Source organism: Vombatus ursinus, unplaced genomic scaffold (genome assembly GCF_900497805.2).
Source record: "Vombatus ursinus unplaced genomic scaffold, bare-nosed wombat genome assembly UNPS02005286.1, whole genome shotgun sequence".
NCBI classification, from domain to species: Eukaryota; Metazoa; Chordata; class Mammalia; order Diprotodontia; family Vombatidae; genus Vombatus; species Vombatus ursinus.
Window position 1 is genome coordinate 5,467,338 of NW_020945064.1, and position 27,303 is coordinate 5,494,640.

The 27,303-nt window shown below is 37.9% G+C and overlaps 1 protein-coding gene across 2 annotated transcripts in view; it reads left to right on the forward strand.

The window, feature by feature from the left end:
• ANKRD11 (ankyrin repeat domain 11) overlaps positions 1 to 27,303 on the forward strand; it is a 345,404-nt gene that overhangs the window by 158,335 nt on the left and 159,766 nt on the right. The window contains exon 3 of one of the 2 annotated variants that reach the window (XM_027847574.1): positions 25,391 to 25,412. The exons of the other annotated variant lie outside the window; for it this stretch is intronic. The gene's annotated coding sequence lies outside the window, so the exon portion shown is untranslated. The remainder of the gene's footprint in view (positions 1 to 25,390; positions 25,413 to 27,303) is intronic. 2 annotated transcript variants of the gene reach the window in all.

Here is a 27,303-nt window from a genome sequence, read left to right on the forward strand (position 1 = left end):
ATCTATCTATCTATCTATCTATCTATCTATCTATCTATCTATCTATCATCTATGATGCTTAGGCCTGGCCATATCACAGCTTTATGCTTAGAGCTCAGGAAGCTTCTCATTTCCTGCCCATCTGCACTCATTTTGGGTTTCTTTGGCTTTTTCACCATCTCCCAGGAAACTTCTTATTGGGAAATCTCATCATCTTGTACGATCCACTCAGCCTTGTTACTGACACCTCATCTCTGGCCTTCTGCCCTTGGATTGGAGAATGGAACCATTAACTTCTCCTTTGTGGAGAAGTTACTCCTAAGAGAAGCATCGCTTTAGGCCCATTAGCTGCACTCACTTTCGACTTCTTGGGCTTCTCCACTGCACCCCTGCCTTATCACTTCCTTTTTCAGCTTTCTTTTTATGTTCTCCTTCCCTGTTAGATTGTAAGCTCCTTGAGGTCTGAGATCATCTTTGTATCCCCAGCAACTCACACACAGTAGATGCTTACTGGTTACTGACTGAACTTCAGTGTCATCCTGTCGTTGTCGTTTCTTTTTGTTCTCCAAGAGGACCATGACGTCAGAGAGGGGATGCCATGACATGCGAGTGAGCTGGATTTAAGTGAGGGAAGGCCGTGCAGAGTCATCAGCCACCTGGGTCCAGTGGTGAGATACAGATCAGGACCACTGGAGATGGCTGCCATCTCACTATTACCTCTAGGATGAAATATATTATTTGCCATTTAAAACTTGCATTTCTTTGCCTCTTTCTAACCTTTCTAGATTTCTTACACCTTACTGTCGTCTATATTCTCTACAGTGTAACTGTGCTGGCCTATTTGCAGTTCCTTGAAACTCTCATACCCCTTTTCTGTCCATGTCTACATTTATCTGCTCAAATCCCAGGTTTTTGTAGGAGGCCATTCCCACATTAGTCCCTTGGCTGTGCTCCCCCTTCTTCTATCTCCACTTTACCTCTTTCATATTGCCTCTATCTACTCTGTACCTAGTTACTTTGTGTCCTTTATTGACACAAAAAGCTTCTTTTGTGTGAGGACTGCTTTTTGCCTTTCTTTGTTTCCTTGGCACTGAGCATAGTCTCTGGTACACACACATAGTAGCACTTAATAAATGCTTTGACTTAATGACTGATTTGTCTTTATTCAACTATAGTTGTTTTTTTAAATAGTGCTTCAAAGTAGAAGGTATCTTTTTTTTTAAGCTGTCTCAATTGGTTGTACAAGGTGCCATGAACGTGCTAATTTTTAAAGTCAGACTTTTAGAACTAGAAGGAACCTTAAAAATTGACCCTTACTATGAATTGAACTGAAAATTTCTTTATAAAGATCATCTTTAAACATTTGTTTTCCAGCTAGATGAATTTTTGTCCAGATGCTCCTCTTACATCATTGTAACCCCATTAGTACCTACTTAAATAGCAGGATATGATCTTTTCTTTTCTTCTCTTTTCTTCTCTTCTCTTTTCTTCTCTTCTCTTTTCTTCTCTTCTCTTTTCTTCTCTTCTCTTTTCTTCTCTTCTCTTTTCTTTTCTTCTCTTTTCTTTTCTTCTCTTTTCTTTTCTTTTCTTTTCTTTTCTTTTCTTTTCTTTTCTTTTCTTTTCTTTTCTTTTCTTTTCTTTTCTTATATGGAGTAGTCTATCCCCTCACTTCTTAAACTGAAAGTTAAAGGAAAAAAAAGAGGAAAATAAATCAGCAAAGTCAGTAAATGTCCATGGTTACCCAGAACCTGCACAGGGGTTGGGAGGTAAGGTGGGAAAGAAGAGGACGTTTCTTCTCATTTTGCTTCTTTGAGGCCAAACTGGTTCTTTATAATTTTGAAACATTACATTTCTGTTTTGTGGTTGCTGTTCTTTCCATTTATATTGATGTCATTTTGAATGCTATTTTCTTGTCTCTGCTTACTTAACTTTGCATCAGTTATTGCTTTCCATGCTTCTCTATGTGTATCATACTCATCAGCAGTATTACCTAAAGCTGGTGGTATTGTCTCCATTTTATATGCCCTTGTGGTTTTCCTGCATTAGTAATTAGTGCCATCTGCACTGAGGCATTTTAAAAGGTGGAGTGTTGCTATTTCTGATTTTTTTCTAGTGTACCTTGCCCCGTGTGGACCAGAACACGAAGGCTCTCCTTTTGCAGTTATCTTTACTGTCTTTTATGATGGTTTCATGGAAAGGTAGTGTACAACCAGATTTTGCTCTATATGTTTCTTGGGAGTGCTGACTCAATCAATGGTATCAGTATTGGAGCAGACCTTGAAGTTTGGAGTAATACATTGACTTTCCTCAAGTTTTCGTGAAGCCTGGGAAAATCTGAGAAAGGTCAGCCGCAGGGTAGGTAGGGAAGGTGTTTATGCTTGAAACAAAGAGCAATTATGTGTTAAAATTACAACATTAAGTTCTACTACTGTGCATTATGTATAGCACACCTGTTTTGTCACATATATAAATCACATTTGTGTTCCACTATATAATTAGCAAAGTGTGCTCCCAATTTCATCTTAACAGTGGCACCATAAAATGGTTTGTCTCTCTAGTTACCGTCCTCATTTGACAAAGGAATAGATTGATATTTTTTTAAATTGAAAAATCTCTTTTTTTCTCCTTCTCATTAAGGCAGCCCTTAGATCATATTTAGAACTGGAAGAGGCCTTTTGTTGTTTTTCAGTCATGACTTTACTCTTCATGACCCTATTTAGGGTTTTCTTGGCAGAGATACTGGTTTGCCATTTTCTTCTCTAGCTCATTTTTCAGATGAAGAATTGAGGCAAACAGGGTTAACTGACTTGCCCAGGGTCATACAGCTAGGAAGTGTCTGAGGCCAGATTTGAACTCATGAGGATGAGTCTTCCCGACTACAGGCACTCTGTGCACCATGGTGCCACCTTTGCTGCCCGGGAAGAAGTTTGAGAGGCCATCAAATCTAACCATCTCAGTTTATTGTTGAGTACACTAAGATGAAGGGATTTACTCAAGATTATGTAAATAGTGAATGCCAGAGGCCAGTATTGAAAGTCAGGACCTCTGGCCTCATAACTCTTTGGTCCTGCACCAAGCTACCTTCCCACTGTGGACGAAATAGAAGTGAGGAGGCCAATGCAGTATTGTCTTAAGTAAGAGCATAAACCTCAAGCTGGGGGGAGTGTCAGAGGCCATCTGATCTAAAGCCCTCATTTTAAAGGTGATGAGAATGAACCCCAGGGTGAGTGTCAGTCACTCAGTAAACACTTATTAAATGCTTGCTGTATGCCAGGCACTGTGCTAATGATGGGGATAAAAACAATGGTAAAAGATGGCCCTTGCTTTTCTGGAGCTCATGCGCACAGCTGTTGTGTACACATAAGCTGGATACAAACAAAAGAGTACTTGGGGAGGGGTGTAAGATGTAAGAAGACAGAAAATGTAGGGGATGGCGGGTTATGGAGGCCTTTCGACATAAAATTTGATTTTTTTTTTTAAAATTTGGTCTTGGAGGTGATAGGGAGTTATTTGTTTATTAGACAGGGGTGGGAATGGTCAGACCTGGGATTACTTTGTCAGCTGAGTAGATAGATTGAAGTCTGAGAGAGTTTTGGCTGGCAGACTAACTAGCAGATGATTTAAGTAATCCACTCAGGAGGTGATGAGGTGTCTGCACCAGAGTGTTAGCAGTGACTGAGGGAGAGAAGTGTTTTCAACAGAATTCAGCATCCTGTTAGCTATGGGGTATGAAAGAGTGTGAAGCATCAAGGAGGGGACCTCACTTGTGAGCCTAGGGAACTGGAAAAATGGTGGTGCCGTCAACAGTAATAGGAAAATTAGGAAGAGGGGGAGGGTTTGTGGGAAAAGATGAGCTCACTTTGGAGCATGTTGAGTTTAAGATGTCTATTGGAAATCCAGTTTGAGATGTCCACTAGGGAGACAGAGATGTGAGACTGAAGGTCATCCGAGAGGTTAGGACTGGGGATTTGTAGAGTTGAGACTCATTGGTATAGAGATGATAATTAGGGACTGGTGCTTGGAGGTAAGGAAATGGTATTATTCCCATTGTTATGACTGTTCCAAAGTCGTAGAGGTATTAAACTTCAGAGATGGGATTTGAACCCAAGTTTTCTTATTCTGGAGCTAGTGCTAGGTTCAGGAGGACCTCTGACGAGACTTATATTAATAATCTGGGTAGTGATAATGATGGCAGTTAAGAACAGAGGAGTTATCAGATGGCTCATATATACACACATACATATATCTAAATGTATATCTAAATGTATCAACACACACATATAATTAATATGTATAATGTATATGGGCATTCAAGTGGTGCAGTGGATAGAATGTTGGGCATGGGGTCAGGAAGACTCCTAAGTTCAACTCTGGCTTCAGATGCTCACTAGCTGTGTGACCCTGGACAAGTCATTTAACCCTGTTTGTTCCTCTTCTCTAAAATGAACTGAATAAAGAAATGGCAAACCACTCGAGTATCTTTGCTTAGAAGACCCCAAATGGAGTCGTGAAGAGTTAGACCCAGCTGAAATGACAACAACAATACACACACGTATGTACACATGTATATGACGTGTAGGTGTATATATGTTTATCTCACACAACACACTTCCTGGAATAATTCTAATTATCTTGAGAAATACTTAGATGGTTGTTGTTGTTCATCCATTGTTCTTGAAGTGGACCAATGACATCAGGAAGGTGATATCTTGACTTGCAAGTGAATTGGATTTAAGTGAGGCATAAGGGTGCAAAATCATCACCCTCACTCTCCTCTAGAGTCATCAGAGTCCAGTGGCATGACATGGGTTAGGACAACTGGCCGTGGCCCTGGATGCAATGGGAGACCTGACCTTTTTAAGCTAAGGTCTTTCCCAGGTCTCATTTTTTCTGAGGCAACACCCATTCAGAGTTAGGCTAGGTAGGAATTGAAGCAGAAGATGGCCTGGTTTGATTTCTCAGAAGAATCAGTCAGGAAGGGGAAGAGTTTCTGAGTTTCTGGCTAGAACTGAAACAATTGCTATTTGTATTCATTCTGAGCCATCACAACTCCAACACTGAGCAAATGAGGCTTGGGCTGGAACCTATTATTCACCAGTCAGTGAGAGCCAGAGTGATTTGGGTTTAAAGGTGCAGTCAGGTTGCTCTGTTTGAATCCCAATGGGCTTTATCAAAGCCTAGTTTACTGGAGCTGTATTTTTAGAAATCATGAATGAAAACTACATGAGACAAGTGGAAGTACTTGAGAGCCATATATACAATTCAGTTTTGTGGTATTAATGGTAGATTATAAATCTTGTGAATAGCAAATTGTATAATATTTCATCAGCTTAGATTAATTAATAGCTTTAGTGTTACATGGTATAATGGAAAGAGCACTAAATCAAAAGTTAGGAGGGACCTCGTTTTGAATCCCACCTTTCATATTAGTTGTGTGATCTTGAAGAAGTCACTTAATTCCTCAGAGCTTCAGAATTGGACTTCAGATGCATAGATGTAGTTAGATTTCATCTATTTATATGGTGGTAGTACTTATAAAAAGCCTTATCATATACCCTTTCTTGGTGGTAACACAATTACCTTTAAAGTAGGTGTGTAGACAGTTGTCTGTACAGTAGTAGAATTTTGGGTAGAGTCATAGCTGATGGGGGGTACTTAGTCATAGCCGCAGCATGCCCAGAGGGAGCAGTAAGATATGTTAGTGTTCTGGCTTGTGTGGACTGACATCAGGAATTTTCGTTCTGCATTGCTGCTGTGACTGGGGCAGGACTCCTGCTTGCAACTGTGTTTGGGGGTAGCATAGCATAGTGGGGTAACAACTTTCATTGTTTCTCCTTCTACTATATCCATCCTCTACTCTCTTAACAAGATTAACAACATTTTCCTCCTCTAATCACTCACCCCATCTGTCTAGTCAGATACCAAATCTAGTTCCTCCTCTACCTTCCATCTTCTTCTTTCTTTATTGTGCCTCAGTTCAAGTCTTCATCTCCTTTCTGTTTGGCTTCTTTTTGAATTGTTCCTCCTTAAGTCTGTCCCTTTTCTAGTCTATTATACAGCTGCTGCTAAAATGATTTTACAAGGGTTCATTGTCATAGTAAATAGCCATGAATAGGACATATTTTTATTTTTGACTACTATGGCTGACCATTTGGGCTTTTTCTTCTTGTCTCCACCCTCCAAATCTACTTTTCTTCTCAAATTCCCTATTTTTGGGGAAGGACATTACCATTCTTCCAGTCACCTAAGTTTACAACTTGCTTTTCCCTTCTTTAACCTACCACATTTTTCATGAATATCCCCTTCTCTCCATGCCATTAGTGGGAGTAGCCACTAGTTCAGACACTTACTTACCTCTTCTCTGAACACCTTGCTTATTGATCTTTCTCCTTCTCTTCTCTACTTACTCTCTACTCTTTCTCTACTTTTCTTTACTCCCTGCTCTGCTATTGCATTCCTAAGATGAAATCTGAATTGATATTCCCAAAGAATAATAAGTCAGATCATTTTGCTCTTCTGCTCAATAAAATTCAGTTATTCTTTATAGTCCTTTGGAGTAAAGGCTTTCAATCAAGATGCATTTATTAAGAGCCTTCTTTGTACTCTGCCACTGTGTTAGCCACTGGGCATACAAAGAGAAAAGAATTAGTTCCTACCTTCCAGGGACTTCTATCTTGTTTTATTAATCCATATCACTCTACTTTGAGATGCACTCCCTAAGTAGACTGGTCTCTTATTCTCAGTGTACCTGGCCTCCATCATCTGTAAATTCTGACTTTTTGAAAGTGATTTCAGTTGCCTGAATTTCTTTCTCTGTAAATGAGAGGCTTGGAACAGATTTAGTTAGCCTGATAATTCCTTTCATTTCAGAATCTGTGACTAACTCGGAGGATAAGGGGGGGCAATAGGGGGGAGTTGAAGAAATTATATAACTGGATAAAAGTGGAAGAGAGGAAGGAACTAATAAACAAAACTCCAAAGGCAAAGGGGTAACAAATAAGAGAAGATCAGGGGTGAGGGGAAATAGGGCCATCTTTAAAAAAAAAAAAGATTTAGGTAAAGTAATTGAAGGGAATATACTACTGTGTTTACAGCAGGAGTAGAGGAAAAATCATAACCAGAAAGGAAATCAGTATTAGAAATAGAGGAAAAATATGCACCCAACTTGTAGCTTTAATGTGAATATATTAAACAGTCCAATAAAATGAAAAAGAGACAGAATGGATAAGAAAACAAAACTCTATAATATATGGTTTACAAGAAACACATTTTAAAAAACTCTACAGACACACAAATTGAGGAAATGGAAAGTTTTATATAGGTGAGAAAAGGCATATAAGTCTTTTGGGTGGGGGAGGGTTGGGAGGTAATTGAGGTTAAGTAACTTAAAACTGACTTAAATCCATTTCTCAGTGTTTAGCATACCCTCACCCTGTATTCCCCAGTGATTATGAAATCCTGCTGGCACCCTTTGTAATGCCTCTTGCACTTTCACTCATAAGGTGGGGGAGGAGCAGCAAAAATAAAGAAAGAAAGAAAAGAAAAGAAAGAAAGAAAAATGGTCTAAATGTTCTTTGCTCTCCCAGACTCTCCCTCTACATCTGACACTCAGTATCCTTTCTTTTGAGAGTCAGTCCTTATTTATCTCCTAATTGGGAATCTGGTAGTTGTTATCTGAGAACACCAAGGACGTTCTCTTTCCTTCCTCAGGAGATTGGTATCTGGCTTATAAACTTTCTCCCCTTTCCAACTCCTGAATCCATGGTAGGGGACTTCAGCGTACATATTGATACTCCCTCAAACACCCCAATCTCTTAATTTATCAAATTCCTCATTTTCCATGATTTGATGTTCCACAGAAGTTACATCCTCGATCTTGCCATCATCCCAAAGTGTTTTGCTTCCATATTCATGAAATTTGAAATTCCTTTATCTGAACTTAACGTTTTTATCCTTGTATCTTTTGCTTTTGCCTAATCTTGTTGTTTGTCTTCAGCATGACTTCCGATCCCTCTACTTTTCGGTTTTTCCTAGGCCATCACCTCTTTAGTGACTCCAGCTTCCTGTTTCTTAATCCCTTGGTGAATCATTTAAGACCTGTTCCAAGCGCTACACTGAGTCCCTGCATCCCTTATTCTGTTGATGATTATAACTTGTGAAACACCAGCCTTGGATTACTCTTATCCACTGCCTTCTCTTCTATCCAAGTGCTGACTCAATGCCCTGCAGATTTACCTTATATTATCTCTGCTGGACCCTCACTGCTACAAAGCAATTCTGTTGTTACCTTCCTAATTAACTGCTTTTCTAAACATTCTCATCTCTCCTCAACTCTCAGGCTGCTCCTTTTCCTCCAAAGCTCTTCGATGAGAATTTTGCTTCATACTTAACTAAAAGCATTAGGGCCTCTCACTGAGAGCTTCCTTTTCCTCTCTTCCATCTCACATCACTCAGATGTCTTCCTTCATCACTCTTGCTCTCCTTCACCCCTGATTCACATAACATGGTGGATCTCTTTGCTAAGGACAATACCTTTCTGTGCACAAGTGATCCCAATTCTATCCTAACTTCTTCAGCATTTTGCCTCCTCTGTCATCCCACCATCACTGACTAAACTTCTCCCTGTCTATTGCCTGTTTCCCAGATGCCTGCAAATAGCCCCTGTGTCTCCCCCATCATTGGAAAACTCTCCCTTGATCTGTCCTTCCCCACTGGCTGTTGGGTTGTATCTCTCATCTCTGTTGCTAAACTACTTCAGTAAGCCACCTACCCTGATTTAGGCCTTCATCACCTCATCCCTGAATGTCAGAGATCTTACACACAGTTCTCCTACTAGTACTGACTTTGCTCTTCACTTCATTCTTTGACTCATATTTGGGCCTTTTCCCTGGCCATTCCTCAGATTTGGAATGCTTGCTCTTACTCCCTTGACTTCTTTCAAGTCTTTGCTCAATGAATCCTGCCTTCTGCCAGAGGTCTTTCCTGGTTCCTGTTAATGTTAGTCTCTGCTCTTGAGATTAACTCTCATTTTCACTGTCTATATCTTGTATATACGTAGTTTATGTATTGTAACTTTATTAGATTGTGAGCTCCTCCAAGGCCAGGACTTTGTAACATTTTTAGTGCCTTGTTGAGAATCAGAGGCATCAAGACAGTTTTCACAGTCATACTATAAACGCCTTTGGGGCCTTTATTAGACAGCTGGGGGCGGGGGGGGGGCAGGCATCAGCCTCTTCATTGACTTTGCTCTTTCAAGGGAACTAAAAGAATATGTCTGATATTTCAGGACAGCCTTCTCAACATTTTCTGATCAGAGGTTATTGGGTAGAACATTTCAAATCATACAGATTATTAGATCTTGGTATTGGGTATTGGGTTCATTTTGTGACCTTTTTAAAGATAGATGAAATGTATTCAATTCAGCATATATTTGTTTAGCACCTGTTATGTGCTATGCAGTTTTTTAGGTGCAGGGATACGAAGAAAAAATGAGGTTTTTTTTTTTTTTAATAACTTGTTTGTTTACATTGGGGTATAAAATACTTGAATAATCCTCTCTTGCCCAACGAAGACATTTGTATACTATCTCACTCCCACAAAAGTGATTAGAACAGCAGGATTTTCCAATGTAGTAAAAGTTACAACAGTGCAGTATCTGGCACATAGTAAGCACTTAATAAATACTTTATCTATTACTAGCATTGAATGCAGTGAAATTGCTGATCCTAGGGAATTTGACTTTAGACAGTGTTACTAAATTAAATTTAACTTGCTGTGATATTGATTTGTGCTAACAATTGCTACTTTGAGGGACCTTGCTAATATCCTTAATACCAGTTCTTAGTATTTCTTTTTTCCTTTTGTGCAAGGGATAGAAAAGAAAGCAGGCCATTAAATACTAAGTGTGGTTTAGCTGCTTTGCAATGAGAACTGTTGTTAGCTTAATGCAAAATTTATTTTACCATATGTAAAATTCATTTGAGTAGATGAGCACCCTGAAAGACTTGAATGGCCAAGGAGTATTTTCAACTACCAGTGCAATTTATTATTTAAAAGCAGTGAAATTACATTGCTGATAGGGTAGTGAAGAGGAGTAGTGATGTAATGGGGAATGGTGTTCTGTGCATTAGCTCCATGGCTGGCTAGGCAGGCTGCTTCTGTCAATTATTTATAGTATTCTGGCCCACAGCCTGGCGGGGGTCACAATGTGGAATTTGAACTTTATCTTCATTGTTCTCAGCCTCCTGGCCCAGCTGGCTGTTTACTAATTTAATACATTCTTGGAGTAGTGTGAAAGGATTCAAAGGTTTTGTCGTATTTTGGTTTATTATTACTCTCAAAGAGGTTGCTAATTTAGCTTTTAAAAATCGTCTAAGAAACCTTGTAGCCTGTGTTTTGTTTGTTTGGCTGTGTGTGTTTGTGTATCTTGTGTTTGAGGGTAATGTCACCAGGATTTCGAGCCACACAGTCTTGAAAATGGTGCCTTTCTTTTCTTATTTCAGTGCCTTTGAATTCCATGACTGGTAGTATAGTGAAAACAGCATTGAATTTGAGATCTAGGAACTTGGATTTTATAATGCCAGTTGTGCTATGTACCACCTGGGTGACCTTGGGCAAGTCACTCAATCTTTCTGGGCCCTCAGCTTCCTTATCTGTGTCATAACCTGCCTCCAAAATCCCTTTTACCATTAAGTCTATTTTATTAATGTCCCTAAGGTCTCCCCTGCTTTTTAAATGGGGTGATTTCCTAATGGTTCTAAGTCAGTACTTCCCTGCCAGCTTATTGACACTAAACATTGCATTTATTAGCTAATAAATGTAGGGTATATAGCAGAGGTAAAATATTTCTTAGCGTTACCCTAAAATTTGTTTTTTAAATTATATATTTTAAATAGACTCCTTCAATCTTTTTTTTTTGGACCCCTTTAATCTTAATGCATTTTTGCAAACATCATTAGATACCATGTGTTGCAAGTTCCAAGTGGGAAAAAGTGATTTCAGTTATTTTCTCTTTACCACAGAATTCCCTTCTCTGCCATTTAGACCTACTCCACATAATTCTAGCAGGGCCTATCATCCTTTACAACTCATCCTCTTTGCTCTGGACTGTGTTTCCCTTTCATCAAGCATTCTAAACTTGGGGTCTCTGAACCAGTTTTGGAAAAAAAATTGATAACTTTTTCAAATATATTTTGGTTTCTTTTTTAATCCTACTAATTTGATTTTTGCACTTAAACATTATTAGAGAAAAGATGTATAGATTTCACCAGACTGCCAAAAGTGGGTTGTATATATGGGGGGTATGGTACCAAGAAGATTAAGAGGAGCTTTAATTAGCAAAGAGTCTGATTGCAGTTCGTAGACAGAATTTGGGGAGCATGGCCCCTTGTCAGAAGGGCTTGAGACAGTGATGAATTGAATTTCTAGTCTAGATAACTACACTCTCTTGGGCTTGTTCTGCTTAGGTGGGCCCTTATTAGTAAGCATGGTGCTTTTATAGATTTGCTAGAATGGAAGCTCCTTGAGAGCAGGCATTGTTTTGATTCTTTATAATTGTCTCCCCAGAGCCTGTACTGTGCCTGACACATAATATTTGTTTGATAAATGCTTTTTGTTGGATTGGTTGCCCCAGGAAGTGAAATCCTTGAACTTTCACTAACTTCTTCCCTCTTGGTTGCCATTTCTGTGAATTTGTCAAATGAGATGAATTGACTTCATTGAGAGCCATTTCTGGCTCTGTAAAAAATAAAAGAAAGTAAAAAATAAAATAAATAAGTGTGTGTGTGTGTATGTATGGTTTTGTTGGTTATGGAAATGTATCTTCCTTTAGGAACTCCAAATTGGTTTTAAGAACATGAAATTTCTAGGTCATGTAGGGATTGGGTCTGGATATAGGAAACACCCAGGTAAGGAAACACCCTCCAAAAGAACAGGTGAGCACTTTCTGTGCAGCTTAGTCTCTGAGAGAATTATTGAGATGGTAGATGGCTTTCCCAAGGTCACACTGCCAATATATTTCAGACCTTAGACTTGAACAATCCAGGTCTTGGTGGCTCAAGGGCTGACTCTGTCCACTATGTGTTATGCAACACCACCTGTCATATAGAAGGAACTCAGAACTGTCTTCTGGTGTAGATATAATTATTCCCAAATGTGGTTGAAAGTATAAATACTTAGAGGGCAAACAGAGCCTTTCTATAGTCAAATTAAGAGGAGATTTTAGGAGGAAACTTACTTTAAATCTTTACTAATCAGTGTAGAAAAGATGGCAAGGAATGATCACCAGTTTGCTACTTCTGAGCAATGGCTTGGCGGATTGGTATCCTACAAATAGGAATTAATTTTAATAACAGCTGTTTGTCAAAGGATACTGTTATTTTTAAAAATAACTGATTGTGCTTAGACATGCACAGCCAACTTTGCAAATATCTTGAAAATCATGTTTCAGATTGTATTATACATATCTTATGCTCTACTAATTGACAGAATTCATAGGGGAGAAATTCAGGAAAATATGTCTGAGGAATAGACAGCTTAGCTTCTGTGTGACAGGCAGTGTTGTATAGCACACGGTGGATGGAGTCAGCCTCTGAGTCAGAAAGAGAACCAAGAGAGCGATTCTTTGCTTAAACGATTAGGATTTCCTTAAATGTTTATGTGCATGACATAGAAAGTGTGAATGATAATGAGATAGCAGGATGAAACCTGGAGTGATGGCTTGCAGCTAGATTATGAAGGGATTAAAATGGCAAGATGGCAGTGTGCTTATCCTATAGCAGGGGTTCCCATTTAGTAGTTCAGGAACCCCTTGGAGATCAGTGACAGTGAATGGTCCCAGGGGTTCAAGCTCAAAAGTCTTGAATGGTGGCTTAAGCAGTAAATAGTTGCCTAGTTATGTTATAGAGATATTTTTTCCTCTGTGACAAGCATTACACATATGTTTAAAACAGTATAGGATTATTTCTGCAGTGATTCAGTGAACTATTGACCAATTCTAAGCGTACTGTGTACTTGCAGTTTCTCAACCTGGGATCAAATTGTTTCCTAATGGCCATAAGGATTCAATATTGAGCATGGAAACAGATTCCCAGTGGGTCGTTAGACACACATGCATACCTTTACTTATATTCGGCACATTGCTTCAGAGGAACTCCTTGGTTCTTCTCTGTTACCCAGTAATTACACCTCATCAACTGTGTAGTCACGTGATCAAGAGACACTGGACCTTATATTTCTATTCTTGTAGTACAAATGTCACGCTGTCTGAAAACCATGATCACTGGGCATGCTTGACAAATTTAAGCTATCACCAGCCATCACAGACATTCTGCAGAAATGAATCTTCTGTTGTTTCTCATTGTGGTATTAAGGCTGTTTTCTTATTTGAACGTGTTCTTCACTTATATTCTTCTTCTTCTCGTGAATATATTTTCATATGAACTGGTTAGCAGCAGTGGTCAGTCATTTACAGTTTCTGTGGGAGTACAGCTGATTACCACTGGTTGAAGAGAAGCAAGAGAGATTCTTTAAAAAATTAGTTTATATGTAAATATTGTTAAAAATGAAACAATATATGCAGTTGCACTAAACATACTTACTTAATCCTACTTTTTTCATGCAATAGAAAAGTAAAAACTTTAGGTAAAAATACAAAATGAATTTGTGTCTCTTATCAAGACAGCTTGTAAAATCCTACTATTTTTTAAACCACATATTTGTGAGTGAGCATTTTCAGTTCCTTCCTGTTTTAAATCAAAACAGAAATAAACTCGTTATTGGACTTGATTTAATACTGTGTCTGTTAGATGTTAAACCAAATATTGTAAACATTTGTTCAGATGACAAAGCCCAATGCTGAAATTAAGTTTATTATTTTAAACCTCTTTCATGTTGTACATTATTTCATAAAAATGTTCAATAAAATTTGTAAAGAAATTCAATATGAAGTCTTGCATGTAGTGATAGTAAGCATATGGAATCTTGCTGCGTTACATATTTTAATTTTTAAGAAATTTCCCATAAATATTAATATTTTATAATGGAAATTTAGGATCTTATGTAGAATTTTCATAGTTATAGATATGTTTTATAATAATTATTATAATACAAAATGAAATTTGGAACTTTTGTGGGCAAAAGTTTTATCATTGTAGCTGCTTGTAAGCTTTAACTTCTGACTTCCAGTCTCACAACATCAATTTTTCTACAGCTCTTAACTGGATGCTCAACAGACATTTTAAAATCAGCATATCCAAAACTGAATTCATTAGCTTTCTCCCTAAATCCTCCCACTTTCAAAACTTCCCTGTAATTTTGGGGTCAACACGCCATCCTCCTATTCCTCTTCCCTTGGGTTGGTAATTTAAGTATCATCCTCAACTTCACTGTCTCTTACACCTCATATCCACTTTATTGTCAAAGCCTTTTGATTTTGCCTTTGTAACATCTCTTGAATTTGCCCCTTCTCTCTATAACACTACATCATTTGAACATAAGTTCAAATCCTCATCACCTCATTTGTGGACAAATGTAATGATAGCATGCTGGTGGGTCTGCCTGCCTCAATCTTCTCCCCACTCTAGACCACTCTCAGTTTAGCCACCAAAGTAATTTTTCTAAAGCACAGCTTTCCTGCCAATAATCTCCCTGGTTCCCTATCACTTCCAAGATCAGATGCACAGTTCTCCAACATTCAAAGCCCTTTGAATAACCTAACCCTCTCATACCTTTCTAGTCTTCCCGTACTTTATTCCCTACCATGAATTCTTCAGTCCAGGTACATTGGCCTCCTTGCTGTTCCCCGAATAAGACACTCCATCTCTCATTTCCCAGCATTTTCTTTGGGTATCCCCCATGCCTGGAATGCTCTTTCTCCTCATCTCTGCCTCCTGGCTTCACTCAAGATTCATCCTGTACAGGAAGTATTTCCTTCTTAATTTTATTGCCTTTTCTCTCTTATTTACTTCCTATTTTTCCTGTATATTGCTTATTGGTACATATTTGTTTGCTTGTCACCTCCCTCATTAATTAAATTGTGAGCTCTCTCTTTCCTTTTCTTTATATCTTAGCACTTGATACAGTGCCCGGCACATAGTAGGTGTTTAATGTTAATTATTTGACTATTTAAGAAATATTTATATTTTATATATTTATGTGTAAACATATATATATATATATATATATATTTACAGCAGATAGAGGAAGAAAGGTTGAGGGACCACTCTCCTAGAGGAAACAAGGAATCATTAAAGGTTTTGAGTAGGAGCATGCTGTAATTATACTTTTGCTTCAGAATGTATTTTGGCAGTGAAGCAAGGGGAAAAAATGAAGATCTCATAACATTTGTTTATACCAATGCCTAAAATTGGGTGGTTGTATTGTGGGTGGAAAGCAGATTCAGTCTACAGAGGTTGAGGTGCTTTTATTGACAAGACTTGGCAGATCAATATTGACAGTGAATGTAGAATTTATGATGTTTCCTTGGTTATGAACCGGGAAGACTGGAAGAATGGTGGTATTCCTAGAATCTGGGAATTTAGGAGAAAGATGTTGATGTTTGTTTTGGACATGCCTTGGGGACATTTGTAAAGATGTCCAGTAGTCATTTGGGCATGTGGGACTGGATTTCACCAGAGATGAGGATTAGTCCTTTTGTTATTAAAGAAAGAAAAATCTGAGCATGTTTGTAAGTAGCAGGGAAGGCGCCAGTGAATAAAAAGTTGAACATTAGAGAGAGGAGAGAGCAATCTGCTGGAGAAGCCAGTAGTCTGTGGGATTAAGTAGGAGTTTTTGGAACTGGCAAGGAGCAACATCTTATTATTCAGAGGGACTAGAGGGAAGGAGGGGACTCGAGGTCGAGGATAAGTTATTTGAAATGTGAAGTTGGAGAGCAGGGTTCCCTAAGGGAACCCTCTTTTTGTTTTCCCTTCAGTAAAGTATGAGGTAAGGTTCTCTGCTGAGACTGCTGGGTGGTGCAGTGGATAGAGTGCTGGGCCTGTAGTTAGGAAGACCTGAATGCAAATGGGGCTTCAGACCTAGTGGTAGGCTCCTTGGCAACTTACTTCCCCTCTGTCTGTCTCGGTGTACTCATTAGTAAAATGGGGATCATAATAATAGCACCTACCTCCCAGGGTTGTTGTGAGGGTCAAATGAGATAACAATCATTAAACACTTAGCACAGTGCCTGGCACATAGTAGGCACTATATAAATGCTAGTTATTATTAAATTGAAATAATTTAGAACTCGAACTCTGAGTTAATTATGTTACCATTCTGTATTATATAGAATCTTTCAGGCTGATTTTGCATTCAAATAGTATACTGTGCATAGAAAATTGAGTATTTATCTCAGGTGAACATTGTATACTGTATTGAGAGATAAATGGATTTTTTTTTTGTAAATGTCATATAAAGTCTATTTCTTGACAGTACACTGCCATCAATTGTCCACTTGGACTTGTGGCACCCCCCCCCCCCCCCCCTATGCCAGTAAATATGTACCTTGTGCTTTGTTTATCTGCCTTGTTTTCCCTGTAAGCCTCCCAAATTTTAATACTATAAAATAAAGAAAATGCTATCATGTTCTTGTCATTCATCTTTCATTGAAATAGAAGGGATGACACAGTTTTCATAAGGTATCACTCAGGTGGCAATGTTTGAATGCTGTTCTTTTTTTCTTCCCTTCTACCTACTCCTGATCCCCCATTGTCCCTCCCCTCCCCATATACACATATATCCCCAAGCTTTTAGCCCTCTGGGGTTTGTTTCCTGTGAGTGTGTTCTTGAATAAATTAATTACTGTTTTTTTATTTTTATATGGACTTAATGCCTTATTAAGAAGGGCTGAAAAGGGATTGAACATATAATAATGCATTTCCCTTTTCTGTTCATTGAGATTTATTATACCATTCAAACAAAATAGCAGTGTAGTCACTCTAGTCTTTAACAGCAGTTATGAAATTTAAAAAGGGGGTTTTACAAAAGAATCAGATTAGCAATGTGTAAAGTATTAGGCCTTTTCTGATAGTTTCTTTTTCATTCCCATGGAGAAATTTTTTTTTGTTCAATTGTTTTTCAGTTGTGTCTGACTCTCCATGTCCCAATTTTAGGTTTTCTTGGCAAAGATACCAGAATGGTTTGCTGTTTCCTTCTCCTGCATGTTTTACAGATGAAGAAACTGTGGCAAATAGGGTAAAGTAACCTGCCCAGGGTCACGCATCTGACCACATCTGAACTCAGCTCTCGATTCCATGCCTAGTGCTCTATCTACTGCACCACCTAGCTGAAAACAGGGCTAAAACATTCTCAGTGCGGCAGGGCCAGGGGCAGTAAAGGGGAGGGTGCAGTCAAGGTTGTCACTAGGCTCTCTGTTGTTCTCATGTTCTGACCATAGTGAGAGAGTAAAGGAGGGAGGTCAACAAACTTAGTTCCATCAAGCTCTCCATCAGTCCTAGTGAGTTGGTAAGAAATTATCCATGTTTGCAGTCATCATTACTTTAGGGCAGCTTCCTGAGACAAACTGAACATGGTGAGTTTTATGGGGAAGGAGTCTGGTTTCCTCTCTCACAAGCAGGGAGTGATTAGATCGATATTGGTTATTGGGAGAGACCCAAGTAGAAATAAAGAGGGAATGCAATGCAAGCATGGATTATGAAAGTTTCCAGAGAAGGACTCTCAGTAGGTATGTCCTGTGTCAGTTCAGAGATTCCTATGGGTCTGAGGGAATGGCCTGTGAGGTGGGGTCGGGGAAAGGAGGGAGGGAGAGGGACTAAACATTTTATTTAGCCTCTACCGTATCCTAGTCACTGTGCTCAGTGCTTTTTACAAATACCGTCTCATTTAATTCTCACTACAACCCTATTGAGATAGGTGCTATTATTACTTCCATCTTACAGTTGAGGAAACTGGGGCAAACGGAGGTTAAGTGACTTGCCCAGGATCACACTGCTAGGAAGTATCTGTGTCTGGTTTTGAACTCACGTCTTCCTGATTCCAGACCCAGGACTTTATCTCCTGGGCCACTCAGTGCCCTTTAATTTGCCATATGCTTCGGAATTTTTGGACTGCAACAGTGATGATGACAAAGGAACCAGAATTCAGGCTATTCCACGTTCCTGCTTGGTTTTTGCTGTAATACTTTCCAGGAATCTTCAAGTCAGTGACCATTTTTAGTTAGAAGCAAATACCTAATTTGTCTCTATATATTGCTAAAAATACGAATTTTCTTTCTGATGAGTTTTTTTTTGAATTAGAAAAAGGCATGTGTATCTATATACCAAAAATTAGTCACAGTATTGTGATTAAAAATTAATCACAGAACTTTACCTTTTTGCTCCTTTAATTAAAGATATTTTGCTTTTTTTTTTAAATCAGCTACTGTCTTTGTAAATAAATTTAAGCATGATTATAAATTACACTCAAGTTCTATGTATGTCAGTTGATTGGGGGAAAGGCTGAGTGTTGGTAAGTGGCCTATTCTTTTGGCCAGTGTGATGTTAATTTTGTTTTAACTGCTTATTACCCTTTATCATTTTTCCTCCTTTTCTATTGACTAATGATCATTCATTCAGTTAGTTAGGTGCTCCCTTCTGGTGACCAAATCCTGATAGTTAACATTAAGTCAACAAGTTACAAGAATCTACAAGCTACTAGAATCCAGGACTTGGCCTTTTTCTTCTGTGTTTTTTGTTCCCAGCTTCTGATATGTTTCTTCCATGAGCCCACTCTCTTATTGTCTAGTGTTATTATTCACTTGTTTTGAGCCCCTAACTTCTTAGCTTGAATAGTTAACAAGGGCAAGTGGTGGGCCACTGAGTATCCCATCAATAACTATGTCTGACTAACATATTTGCAAATTTAGGTGTAGATCTATCCTTTCTTCTCCTGGCTATTTCTTGTCTCAGTACACATTTTCATTAGGATATTTAATCCAGTTGCTTTCTGCTTTACTTTTTATACAGGTATGTAATTATGAAGACTGTTTGGGGTGTGGAGGGAATAAGAACAAGTTTGCATACATTGGATTAGAGTCGGTGTTTGTAGCAGTGTGGTTAGAGGGGAAGGGAGGAGAAGAAAAGTGGGTGGTCCTTGGCTTTAATCCATATTTATTCTGCTATTATCCTCTATTTGCAGCTTTCAGCTATAGGCTGATGTCACTGCACATATGTTTAGAGCTGTTGCTACAGTGATTAACTCCAGAATCTGGTGCCTCCCCAGTCCTGTTGAAAGGCAGACAAACTGCTTGGTGTTGTTAGTCTCAGTTCATACATAAGTTCATTGACAGTTTGACTTAAACGTTTCTAAGAGCAGATTGCCCAATTTGAGGGTAAATGGCTTAACCCAGACGGTTTACCTTGACCACTTACTGCTTTAAAATCCAGTAATATGTTTATGGAAAAATGTCATGCAAGTGCAAAATTGCCTTCCAGTTCTTCTCTCTCCATCTCTTCTGTCTTCCCTTTCTCATCCCCAACTTCTTTTTCTTTTTTGGAGGCAGTGAGGATTAAGTGACTTGGCCAGGGTCACACAACTAACAATTGTCTGAAACAGGATTTGAACCACAGGTCCTTGTGATTCCTGGCATGGGACTCTCTCTATCCATTGGACCACCTAGTTACTTTTCCCACCTCCAATTTCAACCCACTTTATTATGTTCAGCAGCCCTTCACTTATGATTCTCAGTTTTTAAAAAACAGCAACAACAGCAAAACAAACCATACATATTTGACTTTGGAGGTGGTGTGGTTTGTTTTTATTTTTATTTTTGTTTTGTTTTGGTCCTTGTTTAGTCATGTCACGTTCTTTGTGACCCCATGGACCACACTTCTCTCCTTCAGTGTTTCTTAAAAATCTGTCCAGGTTCATGTTCATTGTTTCCATGACATCATTCATTCATCCCATCCTCCGCTATCCCCTTCTTTTGCCTTCAGTCTTTCTTAGCATCAGGGTCTTTTCCAGTGAGTCCTGTCTTCTCATTGTGTGGGCAAAGTATTTAAACTTCAGCTTCAGAATTTGACTTTCCAGTGAATAGCCTGAATTAATTTCTTTAAATATTTATTGCCTGATTTGATCTCCTTGCTGTCCAAGGGACGCTCAGAAGTCTTCTCCAGCACCACAATTAAAAAATGTCGATTCTGCAGGACTCAGCTTTCCTTATAGTCCGGCTCTTACAGTTATGCATTGTTACTGGAAAAACCATAGCTTTGACTATATGGATCTCTGTCAACAAGCTGATGTCCCTGCTTCTTAGTGTGCTGTCCAGATTTGCCATAGCTTTCCTTCCAAGGAGCAGGAATCTTTTAATTTCATGGCTGCAGTCGCCATCTGCAATGATCTTAGAGCCCAGGAATATAAAATCTGACGCTGCTTCCATTTCTTTACCTCTATTTGCCAGGAAGTGATGGGACCAGTTGCCAAGATCTTGGTTTTTTTTTTTTTTAAATGTCAAACTTCAAGCCAGCATTTACACTCTACTCTTTCACCATCATCAAGGGACTTCTTAATTCCTTTTCACTTTCTGCCATCAGAGTGGTATCATCTTCATATCTGATATTGTTGCTGTTTCTCTGTGTGACCTTCATTCTGACTTTTTATTCTGCTAGCCTGGCATTTCATGTGATGCACTCTGAGTTAAAGTGAAATAAACAAGGTAACAATACTTGTTGTACTCCTTTTCTGATCTTAAAGCAATCAGTTGCTTTGAATCACTAAAAAAGAATATCTTAAGTTTTATAAAGTTTTTGTTATGAATTAAATTGTATTTTATCAACACCAGATGCTGGCTGAGTTGTGATTGTCGATGGACAATATACTGGCAACATTTATTTTATTTCCCATCCCTTCTAGATGAGCTGGTGTTTTTTAAATTTTTGCTTGAAATGGAGGGTGGGAAAGAAAGGTATTCATTCATTTAGATACCTTATTTGATCTATTTTATAATATTCAACCTAAACCTTTTGGTTTAGACCACCCCTTATCACAGTGACTTGAGCTTGGATATTCTTGGTTTACTGTTAGTGATTTATTTCCACTTAAAATGAAAGAAGTCATAGAATGCTAACTTTGGGTAAAATTTAATCAAGATTAATAAAGCTATTAGTTTTAAGCAAACTACTCTTCTCCCTCCCCTCCCCCTAATAACCATTTGATATTTCTTTTTGGCTTTATGCTTTATAAGTATTTTCTGAAGAGAAGCACTCTGATTGTAATGGTTAGGGGGATAAGCTTTGTAGTCTAGAAGACTTACTGCTCTTTAATACCTAGTTTTTTTTTTAAATTTTTTTTTTTTTAATGAGGCAGTAGAGGTTGAGTGACTTGCCCAAGGTCACACAGCTAGTAAGTGTCAAGTGTCTGGGGCTGGATTTTGAACTCAGATCCTCCTAACTCCAAGTCCGGAGCTCTATTCACTACGACATCTAGCTGCCCCCAATACCTACTTCTCACAAAGACAACTTTAGGTGCTGAATCAAGTCAGTTAACCTGTTGGTGACTGAAAAGTTATATAGGAAGGGATCCCTGAGGGCCTGCATATTGATTTAGAAAACTAAAAATTAACGTCTTCCATGTATTGAATTTTAATTATTTTGTGAAACATTTCCCAGTTGCATTTTAATCTCATTCGGTTGGCACTTTGGAAGTTTTATGGGCTTGGTGGTTGATGCCTTTGGGCTAGGATGATTTTTTAGAACTATAGTTAAGGTAGTTGCTGACCTCTATCACCTGTATCATTGAATTCTAGGATCTGGACTTCTTCCATCCACAATGAAGGGTTATGATTAAAAGCAATATAAGGCCACACTTGTAAGTTGTTTGTGTGTAAATTTTCCTAAAATATTAAGGATTTGATATTTATCTTATGTATCAGAATATTTTACACATGATAGAAAATGTTGTACACAAGAGGCAATCATGAAATGAAATCTAGCCTAAATCAGACAACATGTTCAAGTTCACAAATTATTCTTGTTGTTCAGAATAGTACTGCTTTGAGTTCTGCAAAAATAGATAATTTCTTCACATCAGGGATAATCACTAGTGGTATTATTTCATTGGTATAAAACTGGTTTCAAAATGAAGACAGAGTCCACTGAATCAGTCATGAGGATCCTTGCAGACCCCATTATTGCTTAGAAAACCACACATTGTTTATTTTATTAAATATTTTTCAATTACATCTTAATCTGGCTTGAGTAGGAGTCAGTGCCTTTGTGGAGTACATGACACCTTCTGCTGCTTGTTAAAATGACACCTGTAGTATGGTAGAGAACTCTCAAGTCAGGAAACTCCCACTGTCAATGCAAGTGGGCACCTAACTTAAAGCTTAGCGTGAGATGCCTCTACAGCATTGAGAAATGAAATGACCTGGGGCAGCTAGGTGGTGCAGTAGATAGAGCACTGGCCCTGGATTCAGGAGGAACTGAGTTCAAATCCGGATTCAGACACATAACACTAGCTGTGTGACCCTGGGCATGTCACTTAACCCCATTGCCTAACTAAAAAAAAAAGAAAAGAAAAATGAAGTGACCTGACTTGTGGTCACACAGCCTGTATGGGTCAGATGCCTCCCTTAGTTTTCTGTATACTGTAACACTCTGCCGCCTCTCTTTATTAAAGTGCTGTAGATGAAAATTTTAGAATAGTGAATACAGGCTCAACATCAGTGAGTAAAACCACTGTTCCCAATTTATCATTTTTTTTTTTCCTTTTGGATTTTTAACTTACAAATAGACAAAGATTTAACACTTGAGGGGATCTTAGTGTTTACCTAGTCCATTTCTCATTTTCCAAATGAGGGAACTGAGGCCCAGCAATATTCTAGATGCATAATTAGTGTGTTCTAAACTTCATAGAACAAATGCGTGACTATTTAAACAGATTTTTATTGCTATTTTTTATTTTTATATCATCTGTACTCCTTCTTACATTCCTTTATCTACTTCCTTCCTAAGAACTATCTAATATTATAAAGGTCTCCCCCTCCTTTTTTTAAGGGGAAAAAAAATTTCGGGGAAGCCAGTTAACTTGTTGAGTATTTTCAGTGTGTAATTTCATTATTTCTAGGAGGCAGGATTTTACCAACCCATGCATGGTTTAGGAGACTATAATTTTAGTATTGATTTTGCAGTTAAATAGATATATGTCTTTGAGTAAGTTTCTTTCTGGGTCTTCAGTTTCCTTATTTGCTAATTGAGGGAATTCGTATTAGAGTTACGATTAGAGGATAGTTAAGGTATATCCTATTTCTAAAATTCTGTACTTTTGTAAATTTCCATCACTGACTTGTAAACCAGAAGGAATTTATTATGTTCTGTTTGACATCCAGTCCTTTAAATCAGTGACATCAAACTGAAATGGAAACAGTGCCATTAAACTGTACATAAGGATTCCTACAGACCATATATTAGTTTTAAAATGTAATGTTTTTCTGTGTTATTGTATTTTTATATAATTTGTAATTATTTCCCAATTATATTTTAATCTAATTCTGGTAGGACTCAGGAGTGTTGTGGATCATCTCTTCCATGTTTGAGGCCTCTGCTCTAGGATTACACTGTTTCTCTTCTCCAGCCTCCCCTCATTGAGGGAGGGACTGAAGTCTATATGAGACAAAACCCAAGAGGAAAATTAAAAATCTCATGGTTCAGATGCTCTGTTGGGGACCCTATATTTTTTAAAACTTTCTATTATAATTCCTTTTCTTTATGTCTAAATTCTTCAAAAAAAACTATCTACAATTGGTGTCTTCACTATTCCTCTCACTCTATTCTAAACCCTCTACAATCTGGCTTTTAATTTCGTTACTCAACTTAAATTCCTTTTTCCAAATTGATCATTGATTTCTTAATGACCAAATGCAGTGCCCTTTTCTCAATCACCATCCTTCTTGACCTCTTTTCAACATTCATTATTCTTCTCCCTCATTGGACCTAAGTCTTGCTGTTTCTGACACACACACACACACACACCCACACCCACCCACACACACACACACACACCCACACACCCCCTTACGCCCTTGTTATCTTTTATGTACTTGAAGAAGATCCAGTTTCTCTATGGACTACTTATTCTCTGAGCAGTTCAGCATCTGTGAAATTGGAATCTAAAGGATGCACCATCTGAAAGATTTTCAAAGTCCCTTCCTTTCCTTCCCCTCCCCACCAGACTTGACCCTTTTTCTGAGGCATGGCAGTGGTTACTTCTGTATGGGACAGATCCACTTGTCTGTCATACTTAAAGCCCCTCTGTGCTGTCTGTGGTCTCAGAAAGTACATTTCAGTTTCCTCATATGAAATAGGCAGTTGATCCTTATAGATACAAGATTAACTCATGCCATGGGAATTATTCACCCCCCTCCTCCCAGGCAGTTTCACCATTTTGCATATATTTTATTTGCCTTTTTTTCCCCCTACTGATTTTGTCCCGTACATGTCTCATTTGTTTTTGAAATGACTACCAGCCATCCTTAGTATAGTATTTATTGGTAGCTTAAACTGGAGATAGGTAATAAATACTCTACTGTTGCTGCACCTGAGACAAACCCCAGTTAAAGTATATTGGAATATATTAATTTCATCCATCTAAGTATATCAATTTAAATATATTTAGTCAAAGATTATTTTCAAGCAGAGGCTTGTTTTCAAATTAATGTACTTTGAATCACTACACTCCCACATTGTTTGAATTACTGTACTATGAATCATCACCCACCATCTTTTGCTTTCAGAAAGGGAAGCAAAAAGGTCACTGTAGTATGTTACTTTTCTCTTACCAGTCTTGTTACAAAACTGTCTCATAGATTCTTTCTTCCCTTCTCCTTTTTCTGACTTGGTCTAAATTACAAAGATGTTTCCAAGTTTTGATGTACATAAAATAAGATTTCATAATTGGGCTTTTACTCTAGGCAAACAAAACACTTTGGTTAAAAAATTTGAAGGGATGTTAAATATACATTGTTTTACACCTTTTTAAAAAACTAAATATTACAGTGTTAATGTGTTAGTAGTCTCCCTACCTCTTTGGTGGCTGGGAGAATACTGTTGCCCTCCACAGTAATGGGTAAATAGGAAGAGAGAAGGATTCTGGGCTATATGTGGGAGGGCCTAATGACATTTTGGATATATTGAGTTTAAGGTGACCGCATTTTGAGATTCCAATAAGCAGTTGGAAGTCAGGAGAGAGATTAAGGGTAGAAAAATAGAACTTGAAAATTATCTTCATAGAGATGATAGACGAATCTGGGAGCTGATCTTTGATTGCTTTGGAGAGAGCAACATTTGGTTTGCTGTACTTGCATTTTGAGCTGCTACAGTGTCCTTACTACACTACATAGTACACAGTATTATTACAGTGACTTTTCTACTACAAGAACTAGTACGAGGATACTACAATGACCTTGTTACTTCTTTTTCAGATTTTTCCGCTGGCTTTTAGAGGTAAGATGACATTTTTAAAGTGCTTAGTTTGCTAAGTCTCTGTCACATAGCTGATACTTAATATAAATGGTTATTCCCATTTTGGTTAGTATTTTTACAGTAAGGTCATATAAGTACATGAACTCCTTAAAGGCAGGCTTCTTTGAGAGAGAGAGAGAGAGAGAGAGAGAGTGTGTGTGTGTGTTCAGGGGTGTTTTTTTGCTTTTTGGTCTTGGCACTCCCAAGTCCTAGCATATTATTGAAAGTGTTTGTTTAATAAATTTTTGTTGTTGAATTGTTGAACAGAAAAGTAAAAATTAATGTCTCTCACTGCAATCAATATCAATATCCTTTCTGAATGGAGGGAAAGAGGAAGCCTGAAGGCAATGATTTAAATATGGTGATCAGGTATTACTTGTTCGGAGTTTAATTTCTACCTTTAATCCATTTTTGAAAGAAGGACTTTTTGTGGAGGTGGAGGAGGCCAAGACTGGAAAGGGGTTTTAGAACAGAAAAACATTATTTTATATTTCTGATGAAATGGAAAAGTGATTTTTATAAAGATTACCAAAGTTAAATGGATCCAGTAGATGATCTTTGATTTAAGGATATTACTAAGAATATCTGCTTGTTCCAGGTCAAAGGTTAAGCACTGAAAACAGACTGGAAATTTTGAGTGCACTTATAAATAGAAGAATTATTTCTTTTTAGATATGCTCTAAAATTTTTTCTTGCTCTTTGCTAGTTGATTTCCTTTTTCATAATTTAATGTCACTATACAATTGCCTGCACATGTCTGTTTGAGATTTTGGGAGGAGGAGATGAGGTAGTTTGTATTTATTTTGGGATATTTTAGTTGTTAGTAATTAGACTTGTTTTTGTATCCACTTGGCAAACCTTGCACATAAGTAAGGGGAATTCTGTCATGTTTTACTTTGCTGATTTATCCAAGTTTAAGGAAACAAAGTTGGCATTTTGTGCTGTTGGAAGTCTGGTTTGGGGGGGAAGATCTGCCTGTTCGGAAAACTAGGGGATATATACTAATTTTGGAAGGCTTTTGATTATTTTTCTCAAGTGGAGAAGACATTCTTAATGAGAGTAATACTACATAAAAAAGAGGTAAAAATAAAAAACAAGGAAGGGGTGTGTGTGTGTGTGTGTGTGTGTGTGTGTGTGTGTGAGACGGTTTGTTTGCTGTGAACATTGGATTTTGAACAATAATAAGAAATGAATTTGGTGAAATGAAGTGATTTCAATGGAGGACATATTGGTGATCTTGAAAGTCAAATGGAGGGTTTGATTTTTCCTGTGATAACTGAAGGCTAGGACTGTCTTTTGCGTCCGCGGTACCTAGCATAGTGCCTGGTGCTATAGTGGGCACTTAATAAATGTTGATTGATTGATTATATCAACACCATTTAGGATGTATTATGATGATGAGAAACCTAAGGAAACACGATAAACTTAGAAGACTGTAACACCAATATAGGCATGGAGTTAATGAGAGCTTTGTTAGGGTGTTATTCAAATGAATAATTATGGCTATAGGTAAGCTGTACAGAAGAATAATTGTTAACATTTGGTAATGGTTGGAAAAGGGAAAAAACAAGAAAAAGGAATGGAAAATTATTCTAGTCTGGACTTCTGCTTGATATATCTGCAGCTCCTAGTTGGTTATTAAACCATTGGAGGAAAAAAAGGAATATATGAGAGTAAAGTCTTATTCTCTAATATCTGTTAGTATATTAATAGATCATTCTTAAAACCATTAACATTACTTAAGTATAATTTTCTATACATGACATGATATTTATTATTTTTCTCATTTGGACAAACCCTGTCACTTAAGTGACTTTCCTGTGTTTTCATGTGTTTGCTTCTCTCTGTGTCTGTCTCCCCCCCTTCTCTCTCT